The sequence below is a fragment of the Lucilia cuprina genome, chromosome 3, assembly GCF_022045245.1.
Source record: "Lucilia cuprina isolate Lc7/37 chromosome 3, ASM2204524v1, whole genome shotgun sequence".
NCBI lineage: Eukaryota > Metazoa > Arthropoda > Insecta > Diptera > Calliphoridae > Lucilia > Lucilia cuprina.
Genome location: NC_060951.1, coordinates 50,596,998 through 50,617,997, shown reverse-complemented (window position 1 = coordinate 50,617,997; position 21,000 = coordinate 50,596,998). Strand labels below are relative to the sequence as shown.

The window sequence follows — 21,000 nt, the reverse complement described above, 5'->3', positions numbered from 1 at the left end:
AAATATGTATGTGAATTCTTAGAGGGAAACCACATATAAGATTTGTCATAAGTTGTGTTAAATTTTTCAGGGTTGATGGCTTGGTTTTTTTTTTTGGGTAAGAACTCGTAGTATGCATGATGATTTGCGTAAATAACACACGGCTTCACAAATATGTATGGATATTTTCATTCAATTCTTTAATATACATACATATTTTGTTAAGGAATTTAGTCTTAGTATTAAAAAGTTTTTATGTATTGTTAATGACATTTTTACTCCCGTATTTGGATGTTTAATCGATTAGTTTTACTTTAAGACTTCAATAGATATTTAGGTAACACTTTAAGTATGTAAAATTTCATGGATTAATATATTTTATATGTTATAACATAATAAATCAATAATTTTTAGAGATGTTTTACGACGGATTTAAGATTTTTATATGAAAATCTAGTGATAATTTTAATAAATTATTCCTCACGCCTATTGGAACCTTCATTCTATAACCTTTAAAAATATAGCACCTTTTTATCTTAATTTTTACTTTCAGCTCATTCTTTTCTCTTATTTATAAAATGAATGTTTCTCGTTTATCTCCAAATAACTATCATTTAATTACATTAAAAAAACAATGTGTGACTCTTGCAACATTATCATAAAATTAATCGTTTTTTTATTTTTTCAACATATTATCTCTTATGTTTTCCAAGCATTTCTGTTGCCTTATCCATTTTAGCATCGAAATAAAAAGTTCATTCAACCATAATTTCATTGCCAAAAAAATAAAAATTTATTTTTGAAATGAAGATGAGAAAAAAAAAATATACAAATACATGCATAATGAAAATAGTACCTAACGAATTGTCTCAGCTGCATGGCATATGCAAAAAGTAATTTTATGTATCTAAAATTTCCTCTTACCAGGCTGTCTAGTTTTTTTTTTTTTTTTTGTAAGTTATGTATGTATTTGTGTATCCTAATGGTTGCCTTACAGCCAATGTGTCTGCTGGCTAAAGGTATGAGTACATCTCCCTTGATTATCAATAGTTTTGCATATCGACCTATTAACGACTTTATTTTTTGTTGTTTTAGTTGTTGTTCTGTGAGGGGTTTTTTGTTTGAGATTCTATAAAATTTAATTTATGTTGCAAAATTTCAGCAATTGTGTTTGCATATTTGGCAATATAAGAGCAATTAATAGACCGCATCGTAACCACTTCAAATGACCGCAAAAGCTTATGCAGTAGTAAAGGCTTAAAATAGTCATATGTGTATAAGGTCTATACAAAAACGTGTTAGTAAGCGTGTGTATGTGTTAAAGAAAGTAAAAGAGCAGGAGTTAGAGTAGGAGAGCAGAAGGTGTTCAACAACATTTATGTGTTTTTATGAACACACATATTCTCTTGTTATCTCTTAAATTATATTTGTCATTTGTCGTTGCTATTATTGTTGTCTTGTTATAATTGTTGTTATTGCTGTGGGTTTTAGTTTCATTTTTTTTTTTTTGTTTTTAATTTGGATTTAAATAAAACGGAAGTTGTGCAGGTTTTAAAATGACCACAACAACTACTCTCTTATGTATTTGCTGTATTCTCTCTTCTTTACAATAACAGAAAAATAATATGCATGTATGCGTACATTGGTTTATGTGTTCATTTTTACATAGAATTTTTTTGTTTGTTGTCCATAGAGTATAATATTTTGTATATGGATTTGGTTCAGTAGCCACATAAAATCATATATAGTAAACGTAATCCTTTATTAACATATATTCGTACAATTTTCTACATATGTTCATGGGAATCTAATCGGAAAACCACAATTAAATTTTCTTATAGTTTTTAAAGAACAAGAAAAAAATATATATCCGGAAGAAAAATGTAAATGGACAACATAGTTTTCTTTTGAAAATCTATATTTTAAAATAAAATTGTACAAAAAATTAATGTTAGATATTATGTATTTGCAATATAAATATATTGAAATTACTTAATGTATTTCTTAACAAGTAAGAGTGCTTTATTCGGATATGTCGAATATATATCTAGTGTGTTTTCAAAAAAAATTAATTAAGATTTCGGTTTTTATTTAAATGTTCCTAGAAAAAACCCTTTTTCTAAAAAGACTAGTTGTAGAACTTGTTCAATGGATTGCATACTAGTTTAGAAACAACTTCTTAGATAGATTTGGATACAGGAGATAACTAAGATTTATAGAATATAATATCAAATAAAAAATTTTCGCATATAATACGAAACAATTTTGTACAATGTACGAAACTTTTCGTATGCATTATGCTTGGAATATTTTAAATTAAGTATACGTATTTCCTGAGAAAAATCATGCTTTTTCCTTAATGAAAACTCATATGATTCCTTTATAACAAACAAATTTCTATACTCTTTTGTAAATTAAAAATTACCTTCAATTATTATAATCAAAAAGTCATTAGATTTCCAAAAAGTAAAATTAATTTATTCTAAAACACAAACTAAACTAACTAGTAGCAGTCAGTTCTTAATGTCCACTGAAATTATATAGAAAAAACATACGTTCAAACAAACATCTTGTAGTCCAACACAACTAGGTGACCATTTAGAGTAGCAACAACAACAGCAACAAATAGCTACTAAACAAACTTCCGTCTATAATGATTATCCCAACAACATGGCAAATGTTTGTAGCCTTAAAAACATAGTTCCTTCGTTTGGGTCGAGAAATACAAAAAAAAAAACGTAGAACGTGGAGATATAACCAACATAGAGAAGAGTACTAAAGAGATAACAAACTAATTAGGCTCATATTTCATGGTATCCAAAAAAGGAAATAAAAACCACATAAAGCCGGAAAACGGAAATGACAACAACAACAATAACAGCTACGTTGATGACGACGACAACAACCAGGATAGGCACATAAAAACAATAAGAATGACAATGACAAATATCATCAGAATAGTATAACATAAAAACATAATCCTGGCAATATATATTTTTTTTTTTAATTTTCTACTCTTTTGCTATATTTTTCATTTTATAGTTTTTTTCTGAAAAGAGAATTAAAAATAAAATTATTTTCTAAAAATTGTTTTTTTTGCTTTAATGCTAAAACTTGTTAAGGTCAAAATATATATTTGTCAGTTGTCGTTTTTTTAATTTTAAAAATTTACCATATTTTCAAATTCATTTCATGTCCTGTCGCTGAGTTGAAAATCTTGTAGTTTTATGCAAAGTAGGAAGAATATAAACTTGTCATTTTATGAAAGGTTTATTATCAAGATTTATTTATTTATACCGAAGCGAGGGTTGTGTAAAAAAATACTTTCTTTGAAAAGATGTTTAATTCTAAAAACATTATAGTAATAGAATGTCGAATATATAGTTAAAGAAAATAAATGTGTAACTTTTAAATCGTTAGTTAGATATCAATGAAATTTGACATGTCTAGAGAGGGAGTGTTTTCAAATTAACCCACCTAGCTATAACAAAATAGTTCTGCAAATAGGAGTTTACAGATAAAGACTATTGATGAAAAAACTTGAAAAAATATTTTAACAAATATAAAATTTTCCCAGAGGTAAATTATGTATTTTATATTACACGTCCCTCGTATTCAGTACACTAAAATTAGCCGTGAAATCTCTCTGTGAAATTAAAATAAACAATTTACAAACAAACAACTATTTGCATATATTTAATAACGAAACAGACATGAAAACCCCAAAAGGGAGAGAGAGAGACACACAGTTAAAATTTGCCACTTAAGACAAATGAAGCAAACAAACTTAACACTTTCCTTTAACTCTTCAAAACCAACATACTTAAACAAACAACAAACAATATACTCCATTTGAAAACATTCAAGAAACTTTTACACCCCCACTAAGATAACCAAAAATTTACAGTCAGTCGTCACTTCCTTTACTTTAAGCGTCTGCGTCTCAACCACAATTACATTAACAACTGCTGCATTCAATGTGTTGGCACAACTACAGCCATTGTTTGGCTGCTAAAGTGTCATTATCCTTTGTGTGTGTGTGTATAAGTGTAAATGTGTACATTTGTTTGTTTTTATTTTGCAAGCCACCGAAACATTTCAACTTTAAAAACTAACAACAGCAACAACAATACAACTGCAGCAATAATCCATAATAAATGAATGAATCAGTAAGTGAATGGATTCGTGTATGAAACGAATACGAACATTTAAGTATGTTGTATTTGTCGTGTTACCAAACTCTTCTTGTTGCAATGCTTCAACACTTTGGCACGCAGTTACTCAGTCGTCTTTTAATTGTTTACCAACGTTATAGTAGTAGTAGTTGTAGTCTCATCTTTAGTACTTCGTATGTCTGTCTATGTGTCTGATTCTTTGCTTTCTTATAATAGGCAGTCTTTGTGACCGTCTACTTGTCTGTCTAGCTGTGTGGCTGGTTGGCTTCATGTCTGTCTCAGTGTCTGCCAGCCAAAAATTCCTTTACATATCGTGTGTCGTGTAGATTTTACTGTTGTTTGGTTTGAAGTTATTATAGTTGTTGTATTGTCATATGATGAGGTCTGGCATTTATTGCCAAATAACACCCTAATTTAAGATTATTGTATTTGTATTTGTTGTTATTCGTTGTTGTTGTCTGTTAAAATTTTGTTTGTCTTCTGAGTACTTATTTGTTTGTGATGCATCACATATTTAGAAAGAGGGACAAATTGAAAATTTTTAAATTTTAAATGAAGCAGACAAAAGAAGAACATTACAAGAGACACAGTGAGAAAGATTTGGAAAAAAGAATAATATCAACAACACCATTTAAGAATGTTTAACATAATGTATATAATATATTATTTTAATAACTTTTAAATTGAATCACTTTTAAAATATAAATTTTACTCTATGTGGTACTTTTTACTTAATATTTTTTTCTTGTTGTTTTCTTATCACTTTGGCATTAAACTAATTTGGCTTAGATGCTGTACAAGTCGTTGTTTTTGTTGATTTTGCTGTTATTGCTGCTGCTGATGCCATTGTTATTGCATGTTGTATGTTTTTAGTACACACGGTTGTCTTGTAGAATGCTGAATATATTGCTTTCTTTTTGTTTTGATTGCATTTTTCGTTTGTTTAATTTTTCGTTGCGACACCAACTTATGGCTTGTGTTGCAAAGCAACAGTACACTAGAGTACGGCAGCATCAGTAGCAGTAAAAACTGTAACGTCATCATAGTCTGTTCTCCTCAACAAACCTTATCATCATCATTATCATCTTCAAGCTGTATGATTTTGCAAAAAAGCAAATTGGGAATATAAGGATTCATTTGCTTGTGTGTGTGATGTGTTTGGAGGTTCATTTGTTAGTAAACAAACTTAAAACAGCATTGCAGCAGAGTGTTTTCTTTTAGCTATGCTTACGTAATTTCCGGGATTTTTGTATGGAACTGTATAACTTTTCCAACCCTTGATTTTTTTTTGTTCTTGCTAAAATTTCATTGTTAAACATTTTTGTTTTGTTTTTATAAAAATGTGTTTTTCTTTTGTACCTTTGATGTTTTTATTTCTTTTTTAAAACTACAACTGCAACAACTATTACTTCTACTATTACATGGAGTACTTGTACTTCCATTGTTATCATGCGAGTATCCATGAAATATAAATGGATATTTATAACCACTTATGTTTATTTTAGTGTTATATGTATGTATTGAGTTACCTACCGGAAATTATTGTGTGCAGAAATTACATTAACAAATTAAACGAGTATGATTTTGAACAGAAAGAGAGAGAGGAAGAAAATAGAGAAAATTACATTTCTATAATGAAAATAGAGAGTTAATAGAGAGATATTGAATTAGAGCAGATGCTATTAACGGTTGTAAAATGTATATGTTGCCAAGTGAACTAACTAACTAACTAACTAACTACTTAACTAACTAACTAAATCAAATCCTAATATGTCTTCAGGTAACTTGCCGTTAATTAAATAATCAATCGAAATACCATAAATAAATTATTAAAATCCAACGATTTCGGAAAATACACCTCTGTCGCCTTTCTAGGCATAGAAGCATCATTTAACAATATAAAAACAAATAAAATATATTTCCATTAGTAAAATAAACCAACTGCTAAAACAAAAGAAATATTTTATATTAAAAAGAAAAACCATCACAAATGCCAAATAAAATGCAAAATCAATGAATGCTCTACTAAGTTCATATTAATTTTTAATTTATTTACAAAAACCTCTAATATGAGTATAACAATGAATATTGTGTGTGATCCCAAAACAAAAATCAAACAAGGAAATTAGATCAAGGTTTCAATAAAATACAAAGTATTTTATTATAGTTTTTTTTTCTTCGCTCTAAAATCTGCATTATCATCAATCATAATATTAGCGACATTGTATGTTGTAATCGAAAATATTTGCATTGTTTTATATAGAAATATATTTGCGTTTTTTTTTCTTTCAATTATTTCAACTTTTGTGTATAATATGGTTTGTTATAAAACGAAACTAAATAAATGCATTGAAATAATATGAAACCCCAAATGTAAATGCATCATCATGACACAAACCATGTTATTTGGTATTATCAATAAAATCAAATACACATTTTTGTACATACAACAAACAAACAAACAAATACATTTGCTTTGTTGAATATTTAGCACAAGTTTAGCAGCTGCCAATAAACCAGAACCAAAAAAAAAAATCTCGTAAAATTTTTATTTTGATTATCTAAAATGAATATAAAACAAAAAGAGTCAAAGTACTCACTCACAATTCAATATATAAAAATGCGAATTTTGGCAGTAATATTTCAATTTGTATAAAATCAACATAAACAAAATCCCTCGAATATAAAATAACAATAATTCAAGGTAAGTTTATCTACTGAAAACCAATGTGCATTCAGATTCGAGAATGAAATATTTTAGCGGTGTTAAAAGTATGTGTGCCAAATAAGTATGAAAAATTGAAATTTGGATAAACATTGATGTCAATATATCAAATGATTTAAATATGAAAATTAATTTATTTTTCAACCCATACGAAACTTAATAAATAAATATAATTTAAAGAACAAAGAATGTGATAAGAAAAACTAGCAAAAGGAGATTTATTTGTCCTTTAATAAATTTTTAATTTTTTAAATGATTTTTTGAATTTTGTATAAAAAAAATTCTCATTTAAAATTAGATATAATATAAATTTTCTATAAAAAATCTTCCCATTTCTCAAGAAAATTGATATTTATATTTTTATTAAATCCTCTTATACATTTAAAATGAGTTAAATTTTTTCAATAATATTTTCTCATTTAAAATAAGAGACATTTTCTCGAATAATAAAATAAAAAAAAATTATTTCCAAAATTATGGAAATTTATAATGATATGAAAATCTTATCATAGCAGGAAGTGAAAATTTATTGAAGAAAATCTTAATGCAATGAGAAATATTTGTTTTTTAAGAAAACCTCATTTCAGTGAGAGTATTTTGTAATATTAATATAAGGTACTAAATAAAAAGGTAATTTTTTCTTTATAATAAAGCCTGCACCACTAATCGAATTTTATATAAATTAATTTTTGCTTTTTCTTTTAAGATAGAACTGATAGTCCTTTCACAGTTCATTGTACCTTTGATATGAAACAAACACGTATATACCTCTACATATGATGAAAGTAATGTTATCTGTAGATATATCTATTAGTTTATACATATATGTTGATATAACTATGTGTGAATATTTTCACTTCAATGATGAACAACAAATCACAGCGTCAAAGTACAAAAGCTGTCACATGTGTCGCTCATCAACAAAGAGCTCCAAATGACGGTGTTTTTGTTAGAGAGAAGGATTTTTTAGTTTTATTTCCTTCTACTACTACTACTGCTGTTGCTTTGTAACTTTTGTATATGACAAGCTAAATTTTTGTCAAAGTGTTTTTTTTTTTTTCAATCCCCTCTCTAAATGTACAAACATATGTACTTATATTCTACATATTTTTCATTTTCGTTTGTTTTCTTTATTATACTATTTTATTTTTTGCTAAGAATATTCATTTATATGTAGTACATACATATATTTTTTCAATTAATCAAAGTATAAACAAACGGTCGGTGACTTACCCAGCTGACAAACGTTAAAAGGTAATAAAATATTCTGAAAATAAAAAGAAAAAGATGTTATATAACAGCAGAAAAAACGGAATTTATTAAAATTTGTTTCTACAATAGAAAATACTAAGAAAAATGCTGTAAAAAAGTTTTAGCATATAATAAGTGATATTAAACTACTTACTATAGTTATGTTTTAAAAATTATATTTTTTTTTAAAAATTTATATATTTTATATATTCATATTTATATTTATATATTTTATTTATATAGTTATTGTGCCCATAGTGTTTGTTTTTTCAACACTTTTTCTTAGTTTATAAAAGAAAAGTTGAGTTTTAAAGTTGTTATGTCCTTAAAGCAAATTTTTTAATAGTTTGAACTTCTAAAGTAAAAATTGGGTCAAGTTATTTTAATAATTAGTATACCTTAGTTACTAACTAACATTCTGAATTATTCATTATATGTGCATAAGCAGTTTGTATATATAAGACAAATTAAAATCATGAAAATATATTTTTCGTTAAATACACAACGACGTATGAGTAATATTTAATTAGTAATTCCAATTATAAATTACTCATACACTCCATAAAACTATAAATTGAATGTAAATGTTTTAGAATAGAATATTCTACAGGCATATTATATAATATTCTTAAAAATGTTGCACGCGAAATTTTCTTCATTAAAATTATCTAAGTTTTTTTTCGAAATTTTCTATTCGAAAACTATTTCAGATTCTGAGAAATCTTCTATACGAAAACCATCTTATATTGCGAGAAATTTTTAATACGAAAACTATTAATGATTCTAAAAACTGTCTCGAATTATAAAAAATATTCTTAACGAAAACTATACCAGATTCTGAGAATATACTTAAACTATCTTAGATTCTGAAAAATGCTCCATACGAAAACAATCTGAGAAATATTTATATACGTATGAGCAATATTTCATTATTAATAATAACCAGTAAAACGTTTAAAATACGCTTAAAAATATGTTCAAAAAGTAAATTTTCTGTTTCTTTTTTTAACAATGAAAAACTCAACAAGACTGATAATGTAATGAAATATTCAATATTTAATGTCATATCTAATGCTACAAATTTTTAATAATTCATTCATCTCATATTTTAAAAAACTACTTTTAAAGAATTCCGTCTTACGTCCAAATAACAAATAAATAACATAATGTCATTTAATGCCCCAAAAACAAATTTTAAACGAAAAAGTTTGACACAATTCTTTCACTTACATTTAAAGCTTGTAAACTAACATTTTATTTGATGTTGTTATATTTTTAAACGAATAAAATGGATTAGTCTAATGAAATTCATAGTAATCGGTTCAAGTTTCACAAATGAGAATGAACAATTTTAAATAATAAAAAAAATAATATTTTTTAAAGTAAAAAAGTAAGATTCAATTTTGAAAAAATTGAGTAAAATATATCCAAAAAAACTCGAATATATGCCTTTAATATGCTGCAAAACTCAAATCATGTTAAATTATAAAACCGTAAAATTAATGAAAAAGTTTAAAATAACAAAGTTAAATTAAAAAATTTTAACATCAAAATCTTTATAGAAAAATTAATTCATATTTAGCAATCTTTTTACAGAAATTTTCTATACAAAACTTTTACGATATTAGAAAACTATCTAAGCTTTGTATACATTTTTCATACGGAAAAATTTTTTATTAAATTCTAGGAAATTTTCTATACGAAATTTTTTTTAATATACTACGGCGTATAAGTAATATTTAATTCAGTAACAGTACTCATACACTCCATAAAACGATAACACTAAAGATAAAGTTTACAACAAAGTTAAAGTTTACAATAATTTGTCCGTCTAATAATTTGTCTTTATAGAAATATTACTTCATATTCTACAATTTTTTATAGAAATTTCTATAAAAAAAACTTCATATTCTATGAAATATATAATTATTAAAATTGTAAAATTGTAAGAACAACTATAAAATAAAAATTTCTATCTGCAAGAAAAGTATCTAGAATTATTTGAAATTTTTAATACGAAAATAATATTAAATGTCTTCATAAAAAATTCCACTTTTTAGATATATTTCAATATTTCTAAAATCGTACAAAAAAAATACAAAATTCTTTCATTAATCTTTACCATTAATATTCAAAACGCGATTTTTAATAATACTTAAACTATTATACAAATTATTTTCACATTTAAATAAAAACAACTTTAATAAGAATTTAATATTTATTCCATAGAAAAATAACCTTGTATTTGTTGCCAAACATGAAATTTGGATTCGATTACATTTTTTTTTTTTTTGTTTTTTTTTTTTTTGTCCATTCATTTCTTTCACTACAGCTACATTCATTTGTTGAGTTCTTCAACGATTTTTTTCCAACTATATAAAAGTTGATTTATTTATATATGTGTGTATCTGTGTGAGCGTTGTGAATGTGTATATGTGAGTTTGATTGTTTGTTTGATAAAGTTGTTGAGTTGATTTGTTCATTCATTCGTTTACTCATGTCATTTTGGTATTTTCATTTCCCCTGATATTTTTTTTCTTCAATAGCAAATCTACTTTTACTACAACAACTACAAATCAATTCATTGGTGAGGTCGGTAGTTTTGGTATAAGAACTATTGCAGCAGCAACAATAACAACACTGTTAATGGTAAAAAAAAGTCTACCGTAGCAGCAGTAGTTGTAGTATTTTTACCAATTATTTTTGTGTATGTCATGACGCGACCTTCTTGTTTCTATATTTTGGCCTCAATTTTGCAATAATAATTTTGGTATGTTCAATGAATTGAACTGTTTGTCTGTCGGTTGTTGTTTTGTAAATGGTATAACAACAAATATACATAGATGTTTATATACCCTACAAGTGGTTTACTTAATTTAATAAACTTGTTAAAGTTTAGGAAAGTAAAATTAATTTAACTTCCTAAAAATAACCAACATATTAAAATAATTTGGGTTCATTCGAATTATTCCTTAAAATTTAAGTATTGTAGTGCAATATATCAATCATCATATTCTTCAAAATGCATCTGCATATAACATATTTTTACCCCAAAAATAGTTTAACAAACGAAGAAGTTCAATTTGAATTCTGTGAATTACAGTGTATATAAATTGAACACAAAACAGAGAGGGCCAGATGTTCAATCAACACATAATAATTTTTTTTTTTTTTTTTAAAGAACACAACTTTTGATTATTGTCGTCGTTACAGTATTTTTTACATTTTTCATTCTTTCACTTTTAAACTTAAATATTTCTTTATTTTTTTAGATAACCTAAATGGTTGGTGCTGCATTTTATAAGGAAAAATGTTGTAGAACTTTTACAAACTAAATTGCGAGAATTTAAAAGATGATAATATTATATAATATTAGATAAACATTTGGAAAATTTTTAGTTTAATTTAAAAATTAGAACAAAAATTAAAAAAAAAATCTAAACCATTTATAAAACACAAAATAAATTCGTTATTTTTTAAAAATTACAATTTTACAAATTAAATAATTATTTATTTTATAGAATATGAAATACTTTTCATAAAGTTTTTTTATAAAAATTTCTATAAACAATTGTAGAATATGAAGTAATATTTCTATAAATACTGTTAGACGGACAAATTTTTGTAAACTTCAACTTTGTTGTAAACTTTATCTTTAGTGTTATGGTTTTATGGAGTGTATGAGTACTATTTTTAATAATTAAATATTACTTATACGCCGTAGTATATTAAAACAAATTTCGTATAGAAAATTTCCCAGAATTTAATATAAAATTTTTTCCGTATGAAAAATGTATCCAAATCTTAGGAGCTGCGAATTATGGCCCCAGGTAAAATGATCCCAAAATATAAAACGAAAAATTCCCCCAATACTGGGGTCAAAATTCATTATGAAGTATAACCCTAACATTTTTATGAAAAATTACCCAAAATTAATGAATAATCTCCCCAAGGTTGTCACAATGCATATGTGCAATGTAACATAAAGTCCATGGATTTCAAAGATTCCATTTATCAAAAAGGCTTAATTTAGCGAAGCCGGTATTCGAAATATCCCAGAGTTTAAAACTCCTGCGCCCGGCCGAAGGCCCGTTATCCAGAACACTTTTTTAAATGGAAACTAAAATGCAACATACACCAAACTTAGGATAAAATCCTTTGGGGGTAGGAGTGTCCCTTTCTTAAATTCTTTACAAATTTTCAAAATACAGTTCTGTTTTAAAAGTGAAACGCCCAATATAACCGTACCCCGTAAACGTGAAAATATATTATCCATGATAATTATAAAGTACTATTACACTCCATAACATCAAAGAAAAAGTTTCCAATAACAAAGTTAAATTACATTATTTTCCAACCAAAGTCTTTGTAGAAAAATTACTTCATATTCAGCATTTTTTACAGAAATTTTCTATACAAAACCTTTATGAAAAACTATCTTAGATATAAGAAAACTATCTAAGATTTGGCCATATAATAATTAGGGTTGATCTTTCATTATTACTGTTTTTTAATATTTTATAAAAAATCAGAACATTATAGCGCGATATTTTATACATAAAATACAACAAATATTATTACATATTATAATATTTGTTGTATTTTCATAAAATGTTTATTGTATTTTCATAAAATTTTTGTAATTTTACAAAAATTTCATTAAATTATCTTGAACATTGCGACCTGTAGCGTTACTGCAAAATTCATCTGAAAACTTGGGAAAAAAAGTAACATATGTAACATATTGTAAATATGGGAAACTATTGTAGTTACAACATTCAAAATTGTTAAGTGGGTTTTTTATTTATATTACTTTTGGGGTATCAAAGCACACTAGATTGAGCTTGTAAGATTATATATCTTATACCAAGAAAATCTATGAAATTGTTGTAGAATTGGAAAATCATGTAGCTCTTTCACGTATATCTTTTGACTGTAGGAAACAAAATTATTAATTCCAAAAGTATAACACTTTGATTAATGTAAAAATTTATGACAAATCTTACCAGCTATGAACCACAAACCTGTTCGAAATACATAATGATATTTTCATATCATTCTACATACTATATTCACAAATTCATTTATCCTATCTCTTTAGGCGTTCTGTCGGTCATTTGTTCACCTTTACTGTCATGGCTTTTGTTTGGTAATTTTTATATATGTCAATCATTAAAAGAATAATAAAATTTTAATTTGTAACATATGGAAATATGGGTAAATCAAAAGTAAGTTATTATTAAAACTTACTTATATCCACAAAATTTCGTTTTCTGGAGTACTAAATGAAACAATTTGTTATAAATATTTTTTTATATTTAAAAGCTACGAAATGTCAAAGTTAGATTTTCGTAAAAAATAGCATGTAAAAAGTTAAAAATTCGACATTCGACATATAATATGTTTTAATCTTGAGAAAAATCCATATGAGTTATGACAAATGTGTGTGCTATCACCAACTTAGCAGTTATATGGTGGTAAAGTCGTGATTATGATGGACATCAGTGGGCCATCAACAAAATTTCACAAATTTTTCATACACCAAAATTTTAGAAAAAAATTTCGATATTCATGTAAATCAAAGAATCAACGATAAAAAAACGAGTTCCGCAACTCTAAGAATGAAAGTCTAGTATACACTTACCCCTTAATTTTTCAAAGAAAATAGAAAATTTTAGTAAAATTTTAATTTTTTTGTAAATAGTGAAAAAAATGATATTGGAAATTTTTTGCTAGGACTTATAGGTGAAACATATATGACCAAAATGTCCAACTATGACACCCCATTTATCCGGTAGATCTTGGCCGATAAAGGTGAAAACTTCTGTCTGGCCTATTATCTAATAAAACTAACACTTATATATTAATACACGCGATTAAATTGCTTGTATTTTATACAGAAATATTAAACTGAAGTAATAAAAGTAAAATTTACTAATTTTTAAATATTCGGTTTTTGTGAGTGTATGTATGTATTATGATATAAAGATAAACCAAAAAAAATGCTCTAAAACAGCCATATAAAAGACATATTCATAGAAAATAAAAACGTTTATATCTTTTCAAATATTAAAATGTTTAATATAAAATGTTTAAACAAAGTATTAAAAATATTGTTTTAATGTATTTTTACTATTATGAATTTCTGAAAAATTTTTGGAGTGTTCGAGTTATTCTCTTGTTTGCAAATTATATTGTTGTTTTTAAAAATTTTGTTTTGCAATTTTTGAAAAAAAACGACATCAACCAACTATGTTAAATACTGTCAAGCAACTTAAGACAATTTTTGTAATTTTTACGCTATTGCTATAAGTTTTGCTTACACTCGGGTTATGTACGTGTGAATTGCCGAAATAATTAAAACCACAAAATAAAAACAAAATAAAAGTTTTGATGTTTTTTTTTTTTTGTAAATAAATGTAAAACGGACTGTAAAATTTTGAAAAATAAATATATAATTCTTATATCCTTGCAGGGCTGTCATTCCGAAAGCTAGTAGCAAATCTAGATATCTTAACAAATACAATTAAATTTAACACGTGGATGCCAACTTGCTTCAATTATAAAATAAAAATACAAATGATTCTTCAACACTTAAAAAAGAGTTTTGAAATTGTAATACGTACTTATATCAATCCGGATCTATTTTAAACGAAGTATAAAACACTTGTTTCAAGTACGGATCCCTTAAGAACAAAAATCCTAATATTAACCTCAAAAATTTGACTTAATCTCAAATACATTTTTTTTTCTTGAAATAAAAATAGAATTGATTTAAAAATGTAGTTTTAAAATGAGTTCGATTTAAGCTTGATTTGTATTTATTTTATATTATTAATATTCATAATGTTTCAGAAAAAATAGTAAATTACTTATATACATACACATTAGTAGTAATTAAAAATTGTGATATCATTCGGAAAATTCGGAAAAATATATTTTATGTCTTTATAAATCAGCTTGGATAATTTAATTTTATATATACACCTGTGGAGGCCATTTTTTGCGAATGTGTAATGGTATTTTTATATTTTGAGTAGTATGCCAAAGTAGCATTCATTACATTGCTTTTAGCAGGTATTTTAGTCATTTGTATAGAATTTTTTTGTCCTATTGTCGGTTTTTTTGTTAGGTTTATATTTTTCAGTTTTTTTTGCTATTTGGTTTATTTTAAGTTTGGTCTAGTGTTATTGTAAAATGTTGCTACCACAGTGTTGTCGTTGCTGTCGTTAGTTCTTTCATTCCTTCTGTTCATTTGTATTGCAATCATGTTATATTACATTGTTGAGTTCAGTTTTTGATGTCATATATAATGAAATGTTTCACATTTGTTTTGTCGTTGTGGTTGTTGTTGTCTTCATTGTTGCTGGCATTGCAGCCAGTATACAGTGGGCTCAATTGAAATGAAACACGAAAATCATTTGATATTCATTCATTAGCAATTGTTGCTTACATGATTACTGTCTCATAGAAAGTGAGCGTAAAAATAGGAGTGACATTTATCTAAAATTCAAAAATAAAGTTTCTTTTGAAATAGATCATGCTAAATTTTATGTAAGTTTACTTAGAAGTATTTTATCTTTGTTGCTCACAAAACTGCTTCCATGGAATATTTAAAAATATCCGTTGTGTTATTTTTGCATTAACCGCTTCACTGTTCATTGTCATTATACATCATACAAAAGCAACTTTTTACTTGACTATATTCTCTGTCTAACATACTAACACCACATTCACTACCTTTAGGTCGAGGCGTTGAGGTCAGTTTAGTAGGCTGTATATCATCATCATTTTCATTTTTTTTTTGCACTCTGCTCTGTTTTTTTAAGTCCTAGAAAAACAATTTTGTTTCATCCAGGTATATAGCAAAAATATATTTTTTTCTCATTTTCTCTTTTGTGCTGCATACATTTTGGGGTCTTCCTTCATGATATTGTTTTTGTTGTAGTTGTTGCTGCTTTTTTTGTTTGTTGTTTAAATGTGCAAAAAAGTGCAAACGTCATTCATTGTTGTATTAGAGAGTTCCATTTTTTCTACATTTTACAGTTTTTTTTATTACTTTGTCATTTTGTTGTGTGAAGTAGCAGTACATATATACATGGTCTTTTTCTTCTACTTATTTTTTATATATACAAAAATGTTTGTATATGTGTTCTTATATATTTATATGTATGTATATAAATTTTTGTTTGTTTGAATATATTTGTTTTGCTTTTCAATTTTTTCATTAGTTTAGTGGGTTTGTAGAACATGACAGTTGCAGTGAAATTATTTTCCTTGTTGTTGTTATTTTAGTTGTTGTTGTCATTGTTGTGCGGCTGTTGTTGTTGCTGAGTTTTACAAAACAAATGCATTTCAAACCAACCGCTGTGATTTCATTTAGTTCTTTTCTCTCTCTTGATGTCAAAATTCCCAAATAATTGTAAATGTGGGCCAAAAGGTTTTTTGTTTGTTTGTTGCTTGCTGTGATGTGGCGTGCTTTTTGTGTTATAAAGATTAAGGTGAAAAGGCAAAACTACATATGTAAATGTGTAAATATATTTATTTAAACTTTAAAGATTTCATTTATGGTCTTAATTAGCCATAAATTTAAGAAAAACTTTGTTATAAAAAGAAAGGCTTTGAAATACATCTTATCCATGCATCCTAAAAATCGATATTGTTAGGATGAATATTGATTTGTTCAGCCTATCGTATGGTGATATTAGTAAGTTAGTTGATAAGTTAGTTAGTTAGTAAATTAGTTAGTTCTTGAATCCATAAAGCACTTGCCATTGATAGCTGCTCACTTATAACAAAGATAAACAGAAATTTATTTTCATTCGTTTTAATTAATTCCATTATAAATTACAATAAACAAAACTTTTTATAAAAAGAAAAGGGGTCGGTCGTAAGAAACATCCCCTTCTTTAATAAGAATAAATATATCACTTCAAAATGGACAATAACAAATAAACAAATTGACGAGTCAACACGTTCGTTGTTTCAAAACCAAAGAATTTCCATAACGTAAAGCAAACACCAGAAAACTTAAAGAAAACAGAGGACGTACAGCAAATAAACCAACAATTTAAAATAACAACTTCTACAAACATTTCTATAATTCAAGACAACTTCCCATTTTATGCAACTGATTTTAAAATAAACATTTCAAAATATTATCATCACACTTTGCTCAACATTAAAAACGTTTGAGAAAATCTTTTTAATATTTAAAATTGTCAACAGAAATTTAATGAATGGTATTAAAGAACACAAAAAGGCATCTTGAAGTAGGAAGTCAGTCGTTTGACATTTGATTATAATTAAGACAACCCTCATTTTGACCTTTACCCAGACACCCAGAGTTTTAGGCATTTAATAGGAATAATCAGAAAAAGCTGAATATTTTAACATAAGAAAATGTAAAGCGCTTATGTTTACAGAAAGAGGGTGGCTTTTTAAATTAAATTCTTAAAGAAAAAATGTATATTTTTGTTAGTCTTTCCCACAACTATCCTTAATAATAAAAATCTAAATAGGTATCACTTTTTATCTGGTATGATAAGATATGCTAATTAATTAAAAACTTATTAAGATTTAATTATAAATAATATTTGAAATTCTTGATTTCAACATAACCTTATAACCCCTTTAGCATATGTTTAAAACAAGTGTAAAGTATCATAAGATCGACCACGATTAACTCTATAAGAAATTTTATATAACTAAACTCATATTCATATACGCTTTGAATTCTTTAAAATAAACAAATCATAAAATCCGCTCAAACAAAAGCTGATAGATATAGACAAGTATATGTATTGTAGTACATTTTATTGAAAGATATGTACATTGTACATACGTTTGCAGAGTGACTGCCTTTCTGCCAGCCGGTGTCTATATTCATAAGTGTCATTGTGTACTTATATCCTTATATAAAGTTGTTTTTGTTTAAATGTCATTTCAAGTATTGTGGTCGATTATTAATACTGCAAAATGTGATAATATTTTATGTTCAACACTTTTTGTGCTTATAACACGTTATACACCATTAATGTTTCCCTAATGAATTGATGTGACATTTTCAACAACTACAAGAGCAACATTCAGCAGCAGCATCATTCATTCACTAACAATAACAATGCGAAACGGAACAATAAAGAACTTCTACGTACGTTGATACGTAAAGTAGCCAAAGCAACGTTCCATTCATTCATTCATTCATTCATTCATTCAGCCAACGAAAAAACCATCCAAGCGACCAATTCATAACTGATGTCAATGAGGAAAAAGTTAAAGTAAATATTGTCGTCATCGTCCTCATCATCATTACAGTCTTTTATGTCTATAGATTTTTGCTTCTTCATTTTTTTATTCATCTGTTTGGACATGTTTTTTTGTCACTGCTGTTTATGGTTTTTTTAAGTAACATTGAGACTGCTTGCCACCACTAAAAATTATGACAAAGTTTCAAAGGAGACCATAAAGCATAAATTTAATTGCAATTTTCTGCTTAAGTAGGCTCAGTTAAATTTATTATGTTTTAAAGGAAGTTTGTGTATATTTATATAGCAATGTTTTTGTTGTCATACATATCAATGTTTAATAATTGAAACAAGTCATCAAATTACAGCAACAAAAACAAGCGACAATGTCAGCCACAAAAACATTATTATATTTACTGTCAAATAATGATGAGTTGCCAATCAAAATTTATATGATATTACTGTTAATATAAATTAAGTTAAGAATGAACCAGAACTCAAGTAGTACATTGTGTTAGCACTTTGGTTATAGTTATAGGGGTAGTGAGTAGTGTTTAAAAAAGTTTGTTTCACATCCACTTAATAGGTCATAAAGACACTAACCATCTTAGTGTAAGAACCTAACAATTATTTTCTTATAATATAAATATTTTTATTTTACTTTTTAAAATAATTTTTAAAAAAAAGAAAACTTGACAACTCTACCAGAACTTATTAAATATGTATGTAAATAAAGAAAAATCACACATACCAACAAAGTTCAATTTACAACTTTTACGCATTGAAAGTAAAGACCTTAAAAATGAAATAAACCAATAAAAAACCCCAGTAGCAACTACAGCAGAATAAGTTTTTTGCTAAAATTATGAAATGAATATTTAGAGTAAATCTATACATCCACCAAACCAGCGACCAATCAACGAAATATAAAACCGCTCACTTGCATACACACCGAAATAATCTTTCAATGAGTCAAACAACATTGTTTTTCCTTCATTATACCCTTCAACTTCGTGCAATGGTATATACATTTATCATTCCGTTTGTAATCTCTATAATATAATCGGAACCCATAAAGTATATATGTATATTCTGAGTCCTTATAAATAACAGAGTACTTTTACTTTTATCCCTCTATCTATCTGTCCATTTCTTTGTATGTTTGTTCAAATAAATTTGCTAAAGACCTCAAATACCTTTAGGATACAAATCTTGAATAATTCTGTCAGACATGCTGGTGAAAAGTTTCCTATTTCAAATTAGCAACGTATAATTTTTAAGCATGGTTTTGCAAAAAGAAAAAAAGCAAAAACAACAAGTTAAACATTTATATGGTTACACCGGAAAAAAATTTGTTAGACAAGAACCGGATGATATTAGACGCATATTTGCGTTTTCAGTTTTTTATTTCGTGATCCTGTGTCCTTTCAAAAGGACTTCAATGGTTTATAAAGTACATTTTTCAAAAAATATTTTAAAATACATCAAATTTCAAATATTTTTTGAAAAATGTACTATTTAAAATTTTGAAGTCCATTTAAAAAGGACACAGGATCAGAAAATGAAAAACTATCAAAGCACTTTTTCTTCAATAAGTTTATAGTTTCAGATGTATATCATCCGGTTCGTGTCTAATTTTGAGTGTGAACTTAAATTGCTTATTTATAAAAAACTTAATAAAGCAATTAAGTACAATATGTTAGGAATATAAATATTTTGGTTGAAGGCTATGTAAGAGTCGGTTAGGCCGAATATATAACTCTTACTTGTTTTTATTATTATTATTATTTTTTTTTCATTTTGACAATTGGTGTGAGTCTTAAACAGATGATTACTGTACTTATGTCGATGATTATGATGATGTTGATGATACTAGTATATTTTGCTGTAGTCTATATTTAGTTGTTGTTTATATGGATCTTTTTTTTGTATTTAACAGTCAGTAAGAATTTGTTGTTGTTGTTGTTGTGTTTGCGGTGTCGTCAAAAATGCACATTCATCATTTTTTCTTCTTGATAAAATACACTAAAAATATTGTGTTCAACAAATAAAATAAAACAAAAACGAAGAAAATAATAAAGAAAATGGGGAAATTGTGTATTATAGACTCTTTCGCATTATTTTGAATGTGTCACTGTACATATTTTGGTTTTGTCCACACTTAGGTTTTTTTGGATTTTTTAGGTTTATTTGATATACATATATTGTAAAAAATAAAATATTTTGTAAAGAATAAAATTCCCCTAAAATTATTATTTTTGTTTGCTGGAATAGGTAACTTTATAATTTGATTCCATTTACCTCCATTCTCAATGTCGTGTTATGCTTTGTTGATGTTAAGTTAAATATGAAATTATTAAGTCAAACAACTTTTTCTATTATTTGAAATTCAAACGACCATAGTGCAGTTAAGCATAGTATTTTAAATAAAACTCTTTTAAAACGCCATATTGCAAAACACATGATCGTAACAAGTTTTTCAGTTTATTTCTTAAAATAGACAAAAAACAATAATAAACATAAACAACTATGAACTCTACATTCGCCTTTGCAAATCCTATACACCCTTCACTATAGTATTTTTAAAAAAATTCCAACGGAACAAAAAACTGAAATACTAAAA

The 21,000-nt window shown here is 26.2% G+C and overlaps 1 long non-coding RNA gene across 2 annotated transcripts in view; it reads right to left on the bottom strand.

The window, feature by feature from the left end:
• Positions 1–21,000, bottom strand: part of LOC124418918 — a 113,528-nt gene that overhangs the window by 76,562 nt on the left and 15,966 nt on the right. For both annotated transcript variants that reach the window (XR_006940297.1, XR_006940296.1), the window contains exon 3: positions 8,113–8,146. This is a non-coding gene — a long non-coding RNA (uncharacterized LOC124418918). The remainder of the gene's footprint in view (positions 1–8,112; positions 8,147–21,000) is intronic.